This window comes from Pristiophorus japonicus, chromosome 26 (assembly GCF_044704955.1).
Source record: "Pristiophorus japonicus isolate sPriJap1 chromosome 26, sPriJap1.hap1, whole genome shotgun sequence".
In the NCBI taxonomy this organism is placed as follows: domain Eukaryota; kingdom Metazoa; phylum Chordata; class Chondrichthyes; family Pristiophoridae; genus Pristiophorus; species Pristiophorus japonicus.
The window spans coordinates 15,849,519-15,865,519 of NC_092002.1; the positions used below are offsets into that span (position 1 = coordinate 15,849,519).

The 16,001-nt window shown below is 45.2% G+C and overlaps 1 protein-coding gene across 1 annotated transcript in view; it reads left to right on the plus strand.

Moving 5' to 3' along the window:
• Nucleotides 1-10,644: 10,644 nt before the first annotated feature.
• The window catches only part of LOC139239096 (myb-related transcription factor, partner of profilin-like), an 85,340-nt gene continuing 79,983 nt past the window's right edge, over nt 10,645-16,001 (plus strand). Inside the window, exon 1 of the mRNA XM_070867619.1 lies at nt 10,645-10,664. The gene's annotated coding sequence lies outside the window, so the exon portion shown is untranslated. The remainder of the gene's footprint in view (nt 10,665-16,001) is intronic.

Here is a 16,001-nt window from a genome sequence, read left to right on the forward strand (position 1 = left end):
CCCTATTGTCCTGAAAAACTTTCTATTGATACTTATTAATTTCCGTGTACTTCACAGCGTTTTTTTCCTTTTTTGCCATGCAGTACTGAAGGATTGCTGAAAGTGCTGTCCTTCAGATTGGAGATTCATCTGCTGCCTCATCTGCCTGTGGGTGTTAAAGATCCCCTGGCACTGTTTGAAGAAGAAAGGGGAGTTTTCCTGGCCAACATTTCTCTCTTAACCAAATACCACCAGAAACAGATTTAATCCAGCCTTCATCGCTTTGCTGTTTGTGGGATCTTACTCTGTACAAAATGGCTGCTGCAGTTACCTACATAATGGTCACTGCGCTTCAAAGACATTTATTGTATGTCAGCCGCTGCGATACTTTTCCGAAAAAAGTGAAACGGTGCCATACGACTGCAACTGGTTTTTATAATGTGGTTCTCCAGTCTCCCCAGAGCCTTCCCATTGATTGTTTATGCATTAGAGTACCGAGAATTAAATAAACATCAGTGGAAAGTGCTCAAAAGCTCCCTTGCCACAAGTGCTCCTGTGACTCAAGCCTCCCTCCCCTACTGAATGCTTTCTTTTAATGTACTATTTTGAAAACTGACAGATAAATGAACAAGTAAACTAACAAATGAGTTGGCCCGAGGCCAAAGTTATGGTGCAAGCTGTATAAAGTAACAATAAATCCAAAGGTGTGCTCTTACTGTTTATTATACTATGCTATTGTTTGATTTAGTGCTTTGTTTAATCTTGTGCCAAAACAATCACTGATGTAATTAAATAACAGAAGTATGGATATCACAAAGTTTGTGATCAAAGTAATTGAGAAATTCTATGAGCGCGGTAATGCTCCCTCTAAGATGCATGTGTACTCAGCCACGCAGCAATCTGAAATCTACCGTTTATTGAAATAAACAGGGCGCTCACAATATACATATGTGTCAGTTATGGCTCAGCTGGTAGCAGCCTTGACTCTGTGTAAGAATGCCGTGGGTTCAAGTCCCACTCCAGAGACTTGAGCACAAAAATCTAGGGTGACAAAACAGTGCAGTACTGAGGGAGTTCTGAACTATCGGATGAGACGTTAAATCAGGTGGACGTAAAAAAATCCCCTGACACTAATTCGAAGCAGAGCAGGGGAGTTCTCCCCGGTGTCCTGGCCAATATTTATCCCTCACATCAACATCACTAAAACAGATTATCTGGTCATCATCACGTTGCTGTTTGTGGAAGCTTGCTGTGCGGAAATTGGCTGCCGCGTCTCCCACATTAGAACAGTGACTGCACCCCAAAGATACTCATTGGCTATAAAGTGATTTGAGATGTCCAATGGTTGTGAAAGGCTCTATATAAATCAACATAAGAACATAAGAATTGGAAGCAGGATTGGGCCATAAGGCCCTTTGAGCCTGCTCCGCCTTTAATAAGATCATGGCTGATCTGATCTTCACCTCAAGTCCACTTTCTTGCCTGTTCCCCATAACCCTTGACCCCCCTGTAGTACAAAAATCGCAGCCTTGAATATATTCAATTACTCAACCGCCACAGCTCTCTGGGGTAGAGCACTTCAAAGATTCACAGCCCTCTGAGAGAAGAAATTACTCCTCATTTCCGTCTTAAATGGGCGACACCTTATTCTGAAACTATGCCCCCTAATTCTAGATTCTCCCACAAGGGGAAACATCCTCTCAGCATCTACCCTGTCAAGCCCCCTCAGAATTTTATATGTTTCAATAAGATCACCTCTCATTCTTCTAAACGCCAATGAGTACAGGCCCAACCTGCTCAACCTTTCCTCATAAGACAACCCCTTCATTCCAGGAATCAATCTAGTGCACCGCCTCCAAGGCAAGTATATCATTCCTTAGATAGGGAGACCAAAACACTGCACAGTACTCCAGGTGTGGTCTCACCAAGGCCCTGTACAATTGTAGCAAGACTTCCTTACTCTTATATTCCAACCCCCTTGCAACAAAGGCCAACATGCCATTTGCCTTCCTTATTGCTTGCTGCATACCATCTTTCTGTGCTTCTTGCACGAGGACACCCAAATCTCTGAACACCATTTAAAAGTTTCTCACCATTTAAAAATATTCCGGTTTTCTATTCTTCCTATCAAAGTGAGTAACCTCACATTTCCCTACATTTTACTCCATTTGCCACCCTACTCCCACTCACTTAGGCTATCTATATCCCTTTGCAGACTCTTTGTGTTCTCCTCATAGGTTACTGTCCCACCGAGCTTTGTATCATCAGTAAACTTGGATACATTACACTCCGTCCCTTCATCGAGGTAATTAATATAGATTGTAAATAGCTAAAGCCCCAGCACTGATCCTTGCGGCACTAGTTACAGCCTGCCAACCTGAAAAAGACCCGTTCATTACTACTCTGTTTTCTGTCTGTTAACCAATCCTCTATCCATGCTACTATATTACCCCCAACCCCGAGCCCTTATACTGTGTAATAACCTTTTAAGTGGCATCTTATTGAATGCATTTTGGAAATCCAAATATACTACATCCACTGGTTCCCCTTTATTTACCCTGCAAGTTACATCCTCAAAAACTCAATAAATTTGTCAAACATGATTTCCCTTTCATAAAACCATATTGACGCTGCCTAATCATGTCACAATTTTCTAATACTACATTACTCAAATAAAGTGAGCCACCTTGGCCTGTAAGAGAAAGTGAAGTGTGCGAGTGAGTGTGGTGCAATATGTTTGGGTGATGTGTCTGTTGTGGTTGTATAGCTGGCATTGTATGCAAGGTTTGAGACATGGCTGTGAGGCTTGCAACACTGGTAAGTGAGGCTGAGGTGAAGCTATGATTGTGAGGACTGAGTTGTGATTGCAGAGATTGATGGGGATGTGATGCATTGAACAGTATGTGGGATTAGTGGTGTAGTTGGTGGGATATGGCATTTGAAGATGCACTCACTCACTTTGACCACTCATGTGAGGTCATTAAACTTCTTCCAGTACTGGATCCATGTCCTGGGGGAAAGACTAGTAGTATTGACCGCTTCAGCTATCTCCTCCCACTGCCTTTGAACAGTGTGTCTGGAAGGCCTCATCTATGCTCAAGAGAATACAAGCCTGGCGCCCGAACTTGGTGAATGCTAAGGCCCACCCATTTCTTGGCGGTCCCCGGGCGGAACATATCTTTTTGCCGCCCGCTGCCTCTGGGGCCAGTCGGGAGCGGCAGGCAGCGGGAGTCGGTGGGCGGGAGTGGGCGTGAGCTGGTGGCGGCAGCAGTGGCAGCTAGGTGCAGGCCTCTCACCTCGGCAAACATCGGAGGCCATGCACCGCACATGTGTGACACTTGGGATTTTGTTTTGTAGTTTCCTCTGGCTGATGACATTACTTTTGCCGCGATTGGGGCTGATGGCATAGCTGCGCACGCTCATAAAAGATGTGCACTCACTTGCACCTGCCAGTTGGAGAAGGCTCAGTTTTGGAGAGAGAGATACAAACTAATCATCAGCCATCCATCAAGGAAAGTAATAATGAGTGCAAAAAATGTTTCCAAGAAGTCTGATGGAGCCAAGCCCAGAGCTCCCTGGTTTAATGATGATGATCTGGTAGAGCTTGTATGTGAGGTGGAGCGCCGGTATAAAGACCTCACCCGGGATGGTCCTGGCAAGCCTTCACCAGCCCAATATAGATGCATTTGGAAGGAGATTGGTGAGGCCGTGTCCTCAGTGGGCAACATTGTGCAGGATGGAGAGCAGTGTCGGAAACGATGGAACGATGTGATGGCGTCAGCAAGAGTGAGTAAACATTTATTGGGCCACTCCTGTGCAACTCCAAAAGGTTCTGTGCCAGTTGTGTCTGTGTATGTGTGAGTGTGTGTGCTGCATGAACAAAAGGGGTAAAGGCTGCAATGTTTCTTTCTGCAGAAGAAAAGAACATCCAAGGCATCAAGCCTGAGTGCCACGGGAAGGGGCCCGGCAGATGTCGTCGAGTTGAGCAGCCTAGAGGAGCGTGCCTTGGCATTGGTGGGTGACCAATGCCGTGCCACCACAAAGGGTGATGCAGATCTCGTGCTAGAGCATGGTAAGCTTATACTAAACTCCGGTTTGCGTCACGCTCATGTCATGAAAGGTCATGCAATGTTAAGTCAAATGCCTTTTAATGCAGTGTGTCGGCCATTAATGGTGTGCTTATGTAGCAATGGAACTCCTTGAAGTAAGAATGTGAAGTGTAACGGCTGACATGTCAGCTTGACCAACCGCACCCCCCAGTTATACACTGAAATGTTGTCTTCTATTTGCAGATGTTGAACCGGACAGCACCGAGCAATGCACCCCATCCACCTCTGGCACACAAAGGCCGAGTGTGACACCAACATCTCCCACCCTGACGTTGTCACCAGCCCAACACACCAGCTCCTTCCTCCAGCCCCTCCGCCCCCTCCCCCCCCCCCAAGATCACCCATATCCACTGCACCCACCTCCACCACCCAGAGTCAAGTAAAAAAACCAAGATGGTCCAGTTAAATAAAATGGAACCAAGCTACATTAAACAAGGTGATACAATGGTCACTATGGTAACTGTGGGTGGTAATCTGCCAATGGGTCATTCGACATAGCCGGTGCTAGTGGAGCAGCAACTCAAACACAATTTCATCCATTTAGTACGTGAAATTCACCAAGACATAAACATTTGGCACACATATACTTGTGCAGTACAACACCTAGATGAACAGACTCAGTCGGAGACTTGGTGAGCAAGACTGGGCTTTCTGCGTAAAGCCTGACTGGCACAATGGCTACAGTGGGAAGTAATCGTTGCCTGTTGTAAAGGACACTTGCCCATGTGAGTAACACAATAAACCTGCAGCACTTCCAAGTGATTCGCTCAGGAGAGGAGGGAAACGTGCCAGTCTTTGAACCACTTGAGGTCGAGGAGGTGGAAGAGGAGGTCTCCAGCCGCCTGCCATGTGTGCCAACTATCCGGCCAACATCGGTGTCGGGGTCCGACTTCTTAGGATTCAAGTAGGATGACGCAGGAACAAGTGCTGGGGGGCGCAGAGGCCGTGCCGGAAAATCCACCAAGCCGCAAGCACCCAGGATGATGCCACAATCCGATGAGGATGGAGGATGGCTCGCAGCAATTCACGAAATGGTCCAGCTGTCGAGGATGATCGTGGAACTAGGCCGAGATGTGCTGCAGACCATGGCTGGGATAGCTGCCAGCATCGCCACCTTTGCTGAGCAACATACTGCCAGTATGGAGCGGTTCAGTAATGCGGTGGAGCTCAACACTGATGCTGTTGAGGCGATGAGGCAAGCGATGGCTTCTGGCCATGTCACGCAACCCCTCCGAGCCCACACCATCGACGCCGACAGATTCCGAGGAGCCGGAGATGCCGGCGCCTTCAATCACGCCCCCTACCTTCTCTCCAAGATGAACACATTAGCAGCGCTCCTGCTGCCCTCCTGCACAACGTGATGTAGCAGGGGCGGTGAGGGGGGCAGGGGTGGGGCTCGCCATGGTGAAGGCGGACCCATGTAGAGGACGATGGGCCTCACATCGAGGGGGGAGAAGAGAGATGGTGGTAGTGGGTAGAGGGTTGGGTGTTGGTGGTGGCTGTTGTTTCACATGGTTCATTGTCAATGTCACTTGACTGGTCTCGGAACAGTTGTGCATATGTTGGATTCAATCGTTTGCATGGTCTGTCACTTTCGCATGCTGCACTATTCAATACAGTCACATTATTCACCCACTCTTGGTCAGTGTCTCATTTGTACATTATTTGGGATGCGTTCTGAGAAAATTACAAATCTCCTTCAGGTGTACTGCTGTACAAGGAATATCTTGCCCTCCATATATGATGCGACTGTTTAATGGGTCCTGTCATTAGGCGATTACGATACGACAAGTAAAGGTCATCAATGCAGGAAGGCTGCCATTCAATGAGAGACAGTAGCACTACTTGTAGGGCACACATTAAGGCTTGCACTTCAGTCCACTTTTTCTTAGGTTCACCATCGCGGAGTCCCACCCCTGATATCACATGTTCCTCAGTGACCTTGCAGTCCATTATATATCTTTTTCTATTTTGTATACTTGAGGTGATGCTGTTCTCACTATCACATGCTGCGACCTGCCAGAACATTACATGGTCGCATTTTCGCCTATTTACTCTGACAGAAGCTCAGACTATCTGTGCTCTCACATTCTGTCAATAACTCTGTTCTTCCTGCAATGGTCTAAAAACTCTTGTAGGGCATCTCCGTTAAGCCTTTACCATCTCTCGGAACTCATTGCCGCTTCCTCTACCACACCTTCCCTTCAACGGAACACTTCTCATTTACATGTCTGAACTCATTCTGTGCAGGTTAAGGTCGATCACATAACTAATTCTGAGCCTCTGATAAAGGTGCAGGATATGGACGCTACCCGGGATGTGCAGCGCTGCAGCACTCTGAGCGATTCTCCCTACCGCCCAATTCGCAGCCAGCTCACACCACTTTTTTGCCAGAGGTCCTTCTGGTGGGCGGGAGCATGATCTTAGAGGATCGTGCATGAGGAATATTCCTGTTTTTGAGCCTCAGGCATGGGCGGGCGGCAGGAAGTTGCACCGGTGGCACTTCACTGGGCGGCAGGTGGGTAGTACCTGAGGAATATGTTAAAAAAAAAATTTCAGCCGGAACCTTGGCGGCTGTGGGCGGAACTCTCACCAAGTTCAGGCCCCTAGTCTATGCAATCTGTCCTCACAAGTTATCCCTTTTAGTCCCGGTATCATTCTGGTGAATCTGTGCTGCATCCCCCTCCAAGGCCAATACATCCTTTCAGATGTGTCCAGAACTGAGCGCAATACTCCAGGTGTGGTCTAACCAGAGCTTTGTAACCCATAGCATAGCATCCACCCCTTTGTAGGGGAATTAGGTTCTATTTGCAACTTTAGGCAAATTGCCCTTTCCTCGGCTGACACTCCCAGTGCAGTGCTGAGGGAGTGCTGCACCATTAGAGGTGCCGTCTTTTGGATGAGCTGTTAAACCGAGGCCCCGTCTGCCCTCTCAGGTGGACGTAAAAGATCCCACGGCACTATTTTGAAGGAGAACAGGGGAGTTCTCCCAGGTGTCCTGGCCAATATTTTCCCTCAATCAACATAACAAAAACAGATTATCTGTTGGCTATCACATTGCTGTTTGTGGGAGCTTGCTGTGCGCAAATTGGCTACCACTTTTCCCACATTACAACAGTGACTACACTCAAAAAGTACTTAATTGGCTGTAAAGCGCTTTGTGACGCCCAGTGGTTGTGAAAGGCGCTATATAAATGCAAGTAGTTCTTATCTTTCTATTGTAGACCCCTTGAGATAAAGGCTAACAATCCATCAGCCTTTAAAAAGAAATTCTCCCCTTGTGTCCACAGTGCGCACTAAAGCAATATCAGTGGGTTAGGGTAACTAGGTTTTATTTGCTACTTTAGGCAAACTGCTCTTTCCTGCCTGAATACTGCAGTACAGCAAATATTCCAACAGATGTCCCTCTCATACTATGCGCACTCCAGTTGCAGTTTTCAAAGTACTGTTTCTGGAATACTCCAGAGTCTTTTGATGGTCGATGGTTATTATTTTGTAACCCATACTGAAGGCATTCTTTGGAGACCATGAGGCCGAAATTGCCCACCGCTGGAAACGGGGCGCATGCACCCTGTTTCTCGTGTTTTTACCAGCGCTGTGGACGCTGTGGTCTCTTGAGCGAATTTCCGTTCTTCGGCTTTTTTCTTCCAGCGGACTGGAAGTTGGTCATAACGGGGGCGGTAGTGCGGCGTTGAGCACACTCGGGGAAGTTGGGGGCAGGCGGAGCAGTCGCTGCTGTCAGTCATCAACGTAGCACTGATGACATCATCATGGCACCGCGTCACCATGGCTCTCCCCTTCACTTAAAGGGGAGAACCTGCGCGATTGTTTAAGTTCAGTCCACTGGGCCACCAGAGAGTGTTTCGGCCGGGCCAGCGGCCTGGCACCCAAGAGGGGGTGCCAGGCTGCCCGTTGGCGGCCCGGCCAAACCCGAGGGCATAATTGTCAGGCCGACATGACAGCAGTGCGCTCTCGCCTTTAATGGGATCCGCACCGCCATTTTACAAGGAGTACAGCCTCACTGCGGCGCCAGAAAAAAGCAGCTTTTGCCACCGCCCGGCGGGAGAAAGACTTTTTTGGCAGAATTTCACCATCAGCGGGGGGGACATCGACGGTGCGTGCTCTTATGACGCACTTAGGACGGACCGGCAGCAGCGGAGCGGTGTGGGGTTCGCGGGTCTCCGTGGGGATACCGCAGGAGCGGAATTAAAAATATGGCGGCCATTACATGAAAAATTGGCGGCCATTGCACTCTGCAGCGTGGCTGCCAATTTCTGGTGGTAACAGGCCTTAAGGGAAGAGGCAATTTCAGCCCCCAGGTCTTATCAGTTCCTTGATTACAAATGGTCATAAACAACATGTCAGAGGTGTGGGCATATCAAAGAGTGGGAGAGTGAGTAAATTGCCATAAATATTTTCCCACACAGCACCAATATAAATGTGTACTATTCACTCAGATTAGCACATGGGTCAGTGAAGCATGTGTGTCACCAGAAGCCATGGAAGCACCAAACAGTGTGGGCCCCTTTCCTTCTGGCCGACTCCATCAACTCCCAAATCCAACAAGGGCCAGGGATTATCAAACAAACAGGAAGGTTTCAACAGCCATTGCCCAACCAACACTTCACACTCCACCAAAACGTCAGCTACAAGCAAGTGGCATCTCGCCCCCTTAATCCATCCCGGTTTAACAAAGCTTCCTGTTAACAATGGGTCTCAACATTTTGGAGGCATAATGCCATTCAAATATACAGAGTCAAAGATCTTTGACGTATTTGTGAGTGTTGTGTAATCTGTAAAATACCATAATCAGCAAAGCATCTACACAGTCCATTGATCAATATCTTTTTTTCAAAGTTATTGAAAAGACATTTAGGATTTTTGTTGATGTTGAAGTATGTATAAATTGTTTTGTTGGTGAGTATCCTCAGACCACTAGGAATCTTTTTAAGAATCAATTACGAAGAATTCTGCTTAACGTTATTTATGACTATTTCACTTGATTTTGTCGAAGCAGTAAGTGGTGTCAATATCAACAGGACCATTGAATTAGCACTTACCGTTGATACCAAATTATCTTTAAGTTTGTGATTGATTTATAAATAGCGGCATTGAATACAAAAACAAGGAAGTCATGCAGAACTTTAACAAATCTCTGGTTAGTCCTCAGCTGGAGTATTGTGTACAATTCTGGGCAACCACTCTTGAGGAAGACATGGGAGAGGGTACAGAGGAAGTTTTCCAAGATGATGCCAGGGACGAGGGACTTCAGTTACGTGGGGAGATTGGAGAAGCTGGAATTGTTCTCCTTAAAGCAGAGAAGGTTAAGGGGAGACCTAATAGAGGTTTTCAAAATTATGAAGAATTTTGATAGAGTAAGTCGGGAGAAACTTTCTCTGGCAAATAGGTTGGGAACCAGAGGTCATAGATTTAAAATAATTGCCAAAAGAGCTAGAGGGGAAATGAGACATGTTTTCACAGAGGATTGTTAAGATCTGGAAGCACTACCTGAAAGGATGGTGGAATCCGATTCCATAGGAACAATCAAAAGACAATGGGACATGTACATGAAGACTAATTTGCAGAGTTATGGGGAAGAAGCTTGGGTGTGGGGCTAAATTGGACAGCCCTTTCAAAGAGCCAGTACAAGTATGACAGGCTGAATGGTCTCCTTCTGTGCTGTAGTGTATCATTTTGTTTCATGTGGCAGCGAAGTGCACCACATATTCACAAAAATTAAGTTTGGAATCTAAATGGTTGGCTGGACAAGAGCATCCTGAGAAGCTAGTAAAAGATCACATAATTAACAGTAACAACACCAGTTTTTTTTTATCATTGATGAATGAATGTATTACATCGACTGCTCAATTTATTTACTTAAACTACATTTAAGCCCTCCTCCCTTAGAATCTACTCCAGTTGCCACAAGAAAATATTAAGAGGCTTACTTTTAGCACACTGGCTAATGAATATGCTGTTTTGCATAATTAAGCAGGTAAATTAACCCATTCAAAATAAATAGGTTAATGACCACATTATATCAACACAGACAGAAATTTAACACAAACGTCTTAACCATTGCGCTAAAAATAGCTCACGTAGGAAATTAAACCCCAAATTGGGAAAGACACTCCAGGACAAATGATGAATAATATATCAAAACCAGTATGATTAACGGAAATGTGCATAAATCATTGTGTCCTTCTGCAATTATAACAAACTTTGCTGTAGCTGGCATCGAATCCAGGAACATAACTGCACTGACAGCACACCAGGATGAACAGTTCCTTAAATCACATGAACAAGATAACATGACAGACCAAAAATGTTTAAAAACTGTCTCATCTACATTTCAGCTCCGTAGCAATTTGGCAAGATGTCTTCCAATTCAGGATAATCTTCACAAGAAAACTGTGTGACCACCAGGACAGCTGCATTATATCTTGAAAGCTAGAAGCTCAATTTCAAAACACTTGCAACTTCCTATTCTGTAGTCTTCCACTGGGATAGCATTGGTGATCCGTACCTTCAGTCTGAGACTTGAGGAATATTGCACTTTTTTTTGGAAGCCAGCAGGTTAGTTGTCTCACGTCAGTCGTATCCGCTCTAAATCACCTACCTGTGTGAACCTCCAATTTTGGTCTCATATGTGTAATGTATTTGCTTCAAGAGTTCTTTGCTTAAGAATTTGTAGTAACACTTTGCTATTAGGAATTAGTTGGTTTATTAGCAAAAGGTTTAACAATCTCACTACACATCACCAGTTCAACCACCAGGCTCACAACCACCTGCTTTATTGTGGATACTCTGAACCCAACTGGCTGGGGTTTTATTGAGTCTTGTGAACATCACATAACTGGCTAAGCCACTCCCAATTCAACAGCTCTACAAACCTGTGAGCATCCCCAATTTTCATCGCTCCAACATTGGCAACTGCGTCTTCTGAGGGAGTGCTACACTGTCAGAGGTGCGGTCTTTCAGATGAAACGTTAAACCAAGGCCCTGTCTGCTCTCCCAGGTGGACGTAAAAGATCTTATGTCACTATTTTGAAGAAGAGCAGGAGAGTTATCCCTGGTATCCTGGCCAATATTTATCCCTCAATGAACATCACTGAAACAGATTATCTGGTCATTATCTCATTGCGATTTGTGGGAGCTTGCTGTGTGCAAGTTGGCTGCCGCGTTTCCTACATTGCATCAGTGACTACACTTCAAAAAGTACTTCATTGGCTGTAAAGCGCTTTGGGACTTCCAGTGGTCATGAAAGGCGCTATAGAAATTCAAGTCTTTCTTTTAAAAGTGCAATATAAATACATGTTGTTGTTAACTTATAAAGAATTTGTGTGAAAGGTGTATATAAATAGTCTTGTAGTTTCCTTCAAAGCAAGTGTGATCTAGAAGAGTCTTAGACCAGGTGGAGGCACATATCTTGTGCAGGTCTTTGTCCAAATAAGCAAAAAATAACTGACCTGTGTGTAAGGAACTCTAAATGGATCTGTAGAGTTCCATATCCACAATGATGCACTACTTATAACAGCCAAGCCAACTGTAATCAACCATGAAGAAATATCAAGCATATGCTATTAATATCTCCAGCCCTTAGTCACCCTTCTCAATATATATTTATCTAACTTCTTTTTAAAGATATCACATGACCCCAAATCAACTTTTTTTAAAAGCCTGTTCCATTTAAAGGGATCCTTGTTGGTACATGAGGGAGAGAATTACCTTCGCCTAGCAACTGTCAAGAGAAGGAGAGAGAATGAATTACAGATCACCTTAGGTACAGCCAGTGTTCAAAATTGAAGTAAGGCCTTGTCATGTTTATGATAGTGCCCTACACTAAACATCCCACTACATACTACCTCAACTTTGCAAAAGGATGTTGATGTACGTATGTTGTAAAGAAATGTAAATTTGTGTGCAAAAGAATTGGCTGACATAGAAACATAGAAAATAGGTGCAGGAGTAGGCCATTCGGCCCTTCAAGCCTGCACCACCATTCAATAAGATCATGGCTGATCATTCACCTCAGTACCCCTTTCCTGCTTTCTCTCCATACCCCTTGACTCCTTTAACCATAAGGGCATAATCCAACTCCCTCTTGAATATATCTAACGACCTGGCATCAACAACTCTCTGTGGAAGAGAATTCCACAGGTTAACAACTCTCTGAGTGAAGAAGTTTCTCCTCATCTCGGTCCTAAATGGCTTACCCCTGATCCTTAGACTGTGAGCTCTGGTTCTGGACTTCCCCAACATCGGGAACATTCTTCCTACATCTAACTTGTCCAGTCCCATCAGAATTTTATATGTTTCTATGAGATCCCTTCTCATTCTTCTAAACCAGTGAATACAGGCCCAGTCTATTCAGTCTCTCCTCATATGTCAGTCCTGCCATCCCGGGAATCAGTCTGATGAACCTGCGCTGCACTCCCTCAATAGCAAGAACATCCTTCCTCAGATTAGGAGACCAAAACTGAACACAATATTCCAGGTGAGGCCTCAACAAGGCCCTGTACAGCTGCAGCAAGACCTCCCTGCTCCTATACTCAAATCCCCTAGCTATGAAGGCCAACATGCCATTTGCGTTCACCGCCTGCTGTACCTGCATGCCAACCTTCAATGACTGATGTACCATGACACCCAGGTCTTGTTGCACTTCCCCTTTTCCTAATCTGCCGCCATTCATATAATATTCTGCCTTCATGTTTTTGCCACCAAAGTGGATAACCTCACATTTATCCACATTATACTGTATCTGCCATGCATTTGCCCACTCACCTAACCTGTCCAAGTCAACCTGCAGCCTCTTAGCATCCTCCTCACAGCTCACACTGCCACCCAGCTTAGTGTCATCTGTAAAGTTGGAGATATTACACTCAATTCCTTCATCTAAATCATTGATGTATATTGTAAATAGCTGGGGTCCCAGCAATGAGCCCTGCGGCACCCCACTAGTCACTGCCTGCCATTCTGAAAAGGACCCGTTTATCTCGACTCTCTGCCTCCTGTCTGCCAACCAGTTCTCTATCCACGTCAATACATTACCCCCAAAACCATGTGCTTTAATTTTGCACACCAATCTCTTGTGTGGGACCTTGTCAAAAGCCTTTTGAAAGTCTAAATACACCACATCGACTGGTTCTCCCTTGTCCACTCTACTAGTTACATCCTCAAAAGATTTTAGAAGATTTGTCAAGCATGGTTTCCCTTTCATAAATCCACGCTGACTTGGACCGATCCTGTCACTGCTTTCTAAATGCGCTGCTATTTCATCTTTAATAATTGATTCCAACATTTTCCCCACTACTGATGTCAGGCTAACCGGTCTATAATTACCCGTTTTCTCTCTCCCTCCTTTCTTAAAAAGTGGTCTTCCATTCGCTACCCTCCAGTCCATAGGAACTGATCCAGAGACGATAGACACGGACACGGCATTGACTGGAGACTACCACATAAGCCAAGGCCATTTCCAGTTTGCTAAGAAGAAAAACTATGTATAAAAAATAAGCTTTATTTTAAATTTTCAAAGAAAGAAACGTACAAGGATGAGCACTGCCTATGTTAAAATCTACTGACTCTGCTTGTAAACTCTGTTATACTCTGAAGAAATGAAGTGATTCGAACCAATAAGACTGAATTTGTTACCAAAGTGAACAATGGAAGATTGTTTAAAACAACAATCTTGACCTCCATTAAGGTAAGTTTCTGATTGGTCATTTCAGGCTGCTAGGGTGCTTGTTGCACCTGTTTTGGCTGAAATTACAATGTTTCCAAATGTCTTTAATCTATTTTTGGAAGTGCAGCAGTTATTCTATGTTTACAATTCTGCGTAGTTGCTGTTGTCATGGGTGTTGTACGGGTCTGCCAGAAGAGAAGCACCAGCAAGAGAGAGCCACGGATATTTAAAATGCAAGAAGAGAGAGAGAGGGGGGAAGCCACAATATTAATGAATCACGAAGATCAATTGCTTTACTTAATAGCGCCCACATGCTCAGGCATGTGCTGCATGTGCGGCACTGATTCGACATCCAAAAACGGCCATGGAGCAATTTCTACCGCCATGAATGAACATCTGTGGGGCCAGGTACAGTCTCTCAACATGGTGGCTGAAAACTAAGTAGCCTTGGTTTCCCTCTGTAGTTTGAACAACTGTGCACCAATGGAATTTGAAACCTGGAATGTGCTATTGAATTTCTGGAGGCATTTATTTCCTGAACTGAACTTTGAAAAGCATCAAGTTGGTTTGTAAGATTTACAATTTAGAACCTCAGTCTCATACATTTTATCCTGTGGTATCTATTAACTCGATTGAGGTCTGATGTAGAAGATTGTTCTTTCATCTTTGATAAAAGATGATGATTCTTTATAGCGTGTGTACATATTGTCAGCTTAGAAATTTCTTCCTACTGTGAGTTACAGAGCACTAAGGAGACAAGTGGTTGAAGTAGGCTCCAGCATCGAGGACATTACTTTTAATCAACAGCCTTACACTAACTAATGTCAGCCATGACTCAGTTGGTAGCACCGCTGCTTCTGAGTCAGAAATTTGTGGGTACAAGTCCCACTCCAGGGACTTGAGCACAAAAATCTAGGGTGACACTCCAGTGGTGTGCTGCACTGTCGGAGATGCCATCTTTCAGATGAGATGTTAAATCGAGGCCCTGTCTACCCCCTCAGGTTGGACGTAAAAGATCCCACGGCACTATTTTGAAGAAGAGCGGGAAAGTTATCCCTGGTGACTTGGCCGATTTTTATCTCTCAATCAACATAACAAAAACAGATTATCTGGTCATTGTCACTTTTCTATTTGTGGGAGCCTGCTGTGTGCAAATTGGCTGCCGCGTTTCCTACATTACAACAGTGACTACACTCCCAAAAAGTACTTCATTGGCTGTAAAGCGCTTTGGGACGTCTGATGGTCGTGAATGGCACTATATAAATGCAAGTCTTTCTTATTTTTAACCAATCTTTTAAAGTTTGGACGCAAGTTCACAGTTCATAAACGTGCATAGTTTACACCTGAAATAACAATCCTGATTTCATTTAAATGGCGTAGCTCTACTTTTAAGATTGTTTGCCTTAGTTCTGGATTCCCCTAAAAGAAGAAATAGTTTCAATGGGCCCAAGTTTACGCCCTCTGTAAAAGAGGTGTGCTGACTTTCAGGAATAAAAAAGGGCGCTGAAAACTTACCTTGTGATTCTACGAGCTCCTCAGGATGTCTTCGGCCTTGGCGTGGCGCAGCACAAGGGGTGGGGGGGTGGAGCCAAGTCCCGGCGCTGAAAACAGTGCCGGGACCTCTGCACATGCGCGCTAGAGTGTGGGCGCATGTGCAGTAGCTCCTCGCAGCCCGAATCTCTGCGATGCTGCGTGAGAGGGGCCCTGTCCGAATGGGCTCCCTGGACATTGAAGAACGGGGATCGGGACGCGGGCTTCCCTCCCGTTCCGCTCCCCCCCTCTCCCTCCCGTTCGGCACCCTCTCTCCCATTCAGCCTCCCCCCCCCCCCCTCTCCCATTCCTTCCCTTTGTATTCCTACTCCCTTGAGATAAGGGCCAACATTTCATTAGCCTGTTTGATCACTTTTTCTACCTGCAGACTAGCTTTTACTCGTTTGTGTACCTTTGAAACCCAAATCATTTTGCAGCGCCACAGTTTCCACTCTCTTGACAGTAAGAAAATATTCCAGTTTGTCTGTCTTGGATCCAAATTGGATGACCTCACATTTCCCCATATTGAACTCCATCTGCCACAGTTTAGCCCACACACTTAATCGGTCGATGTCCCTTTGTAACCCTGCTCCTATCTACACAACATACTGTGCCTCAAAATTGACACCTATGTTGTAAAACTTGCCTTGTTAAAGAGTAAATGGATTTGAATTGAACATTTATGAACAATCGTTCCCTCC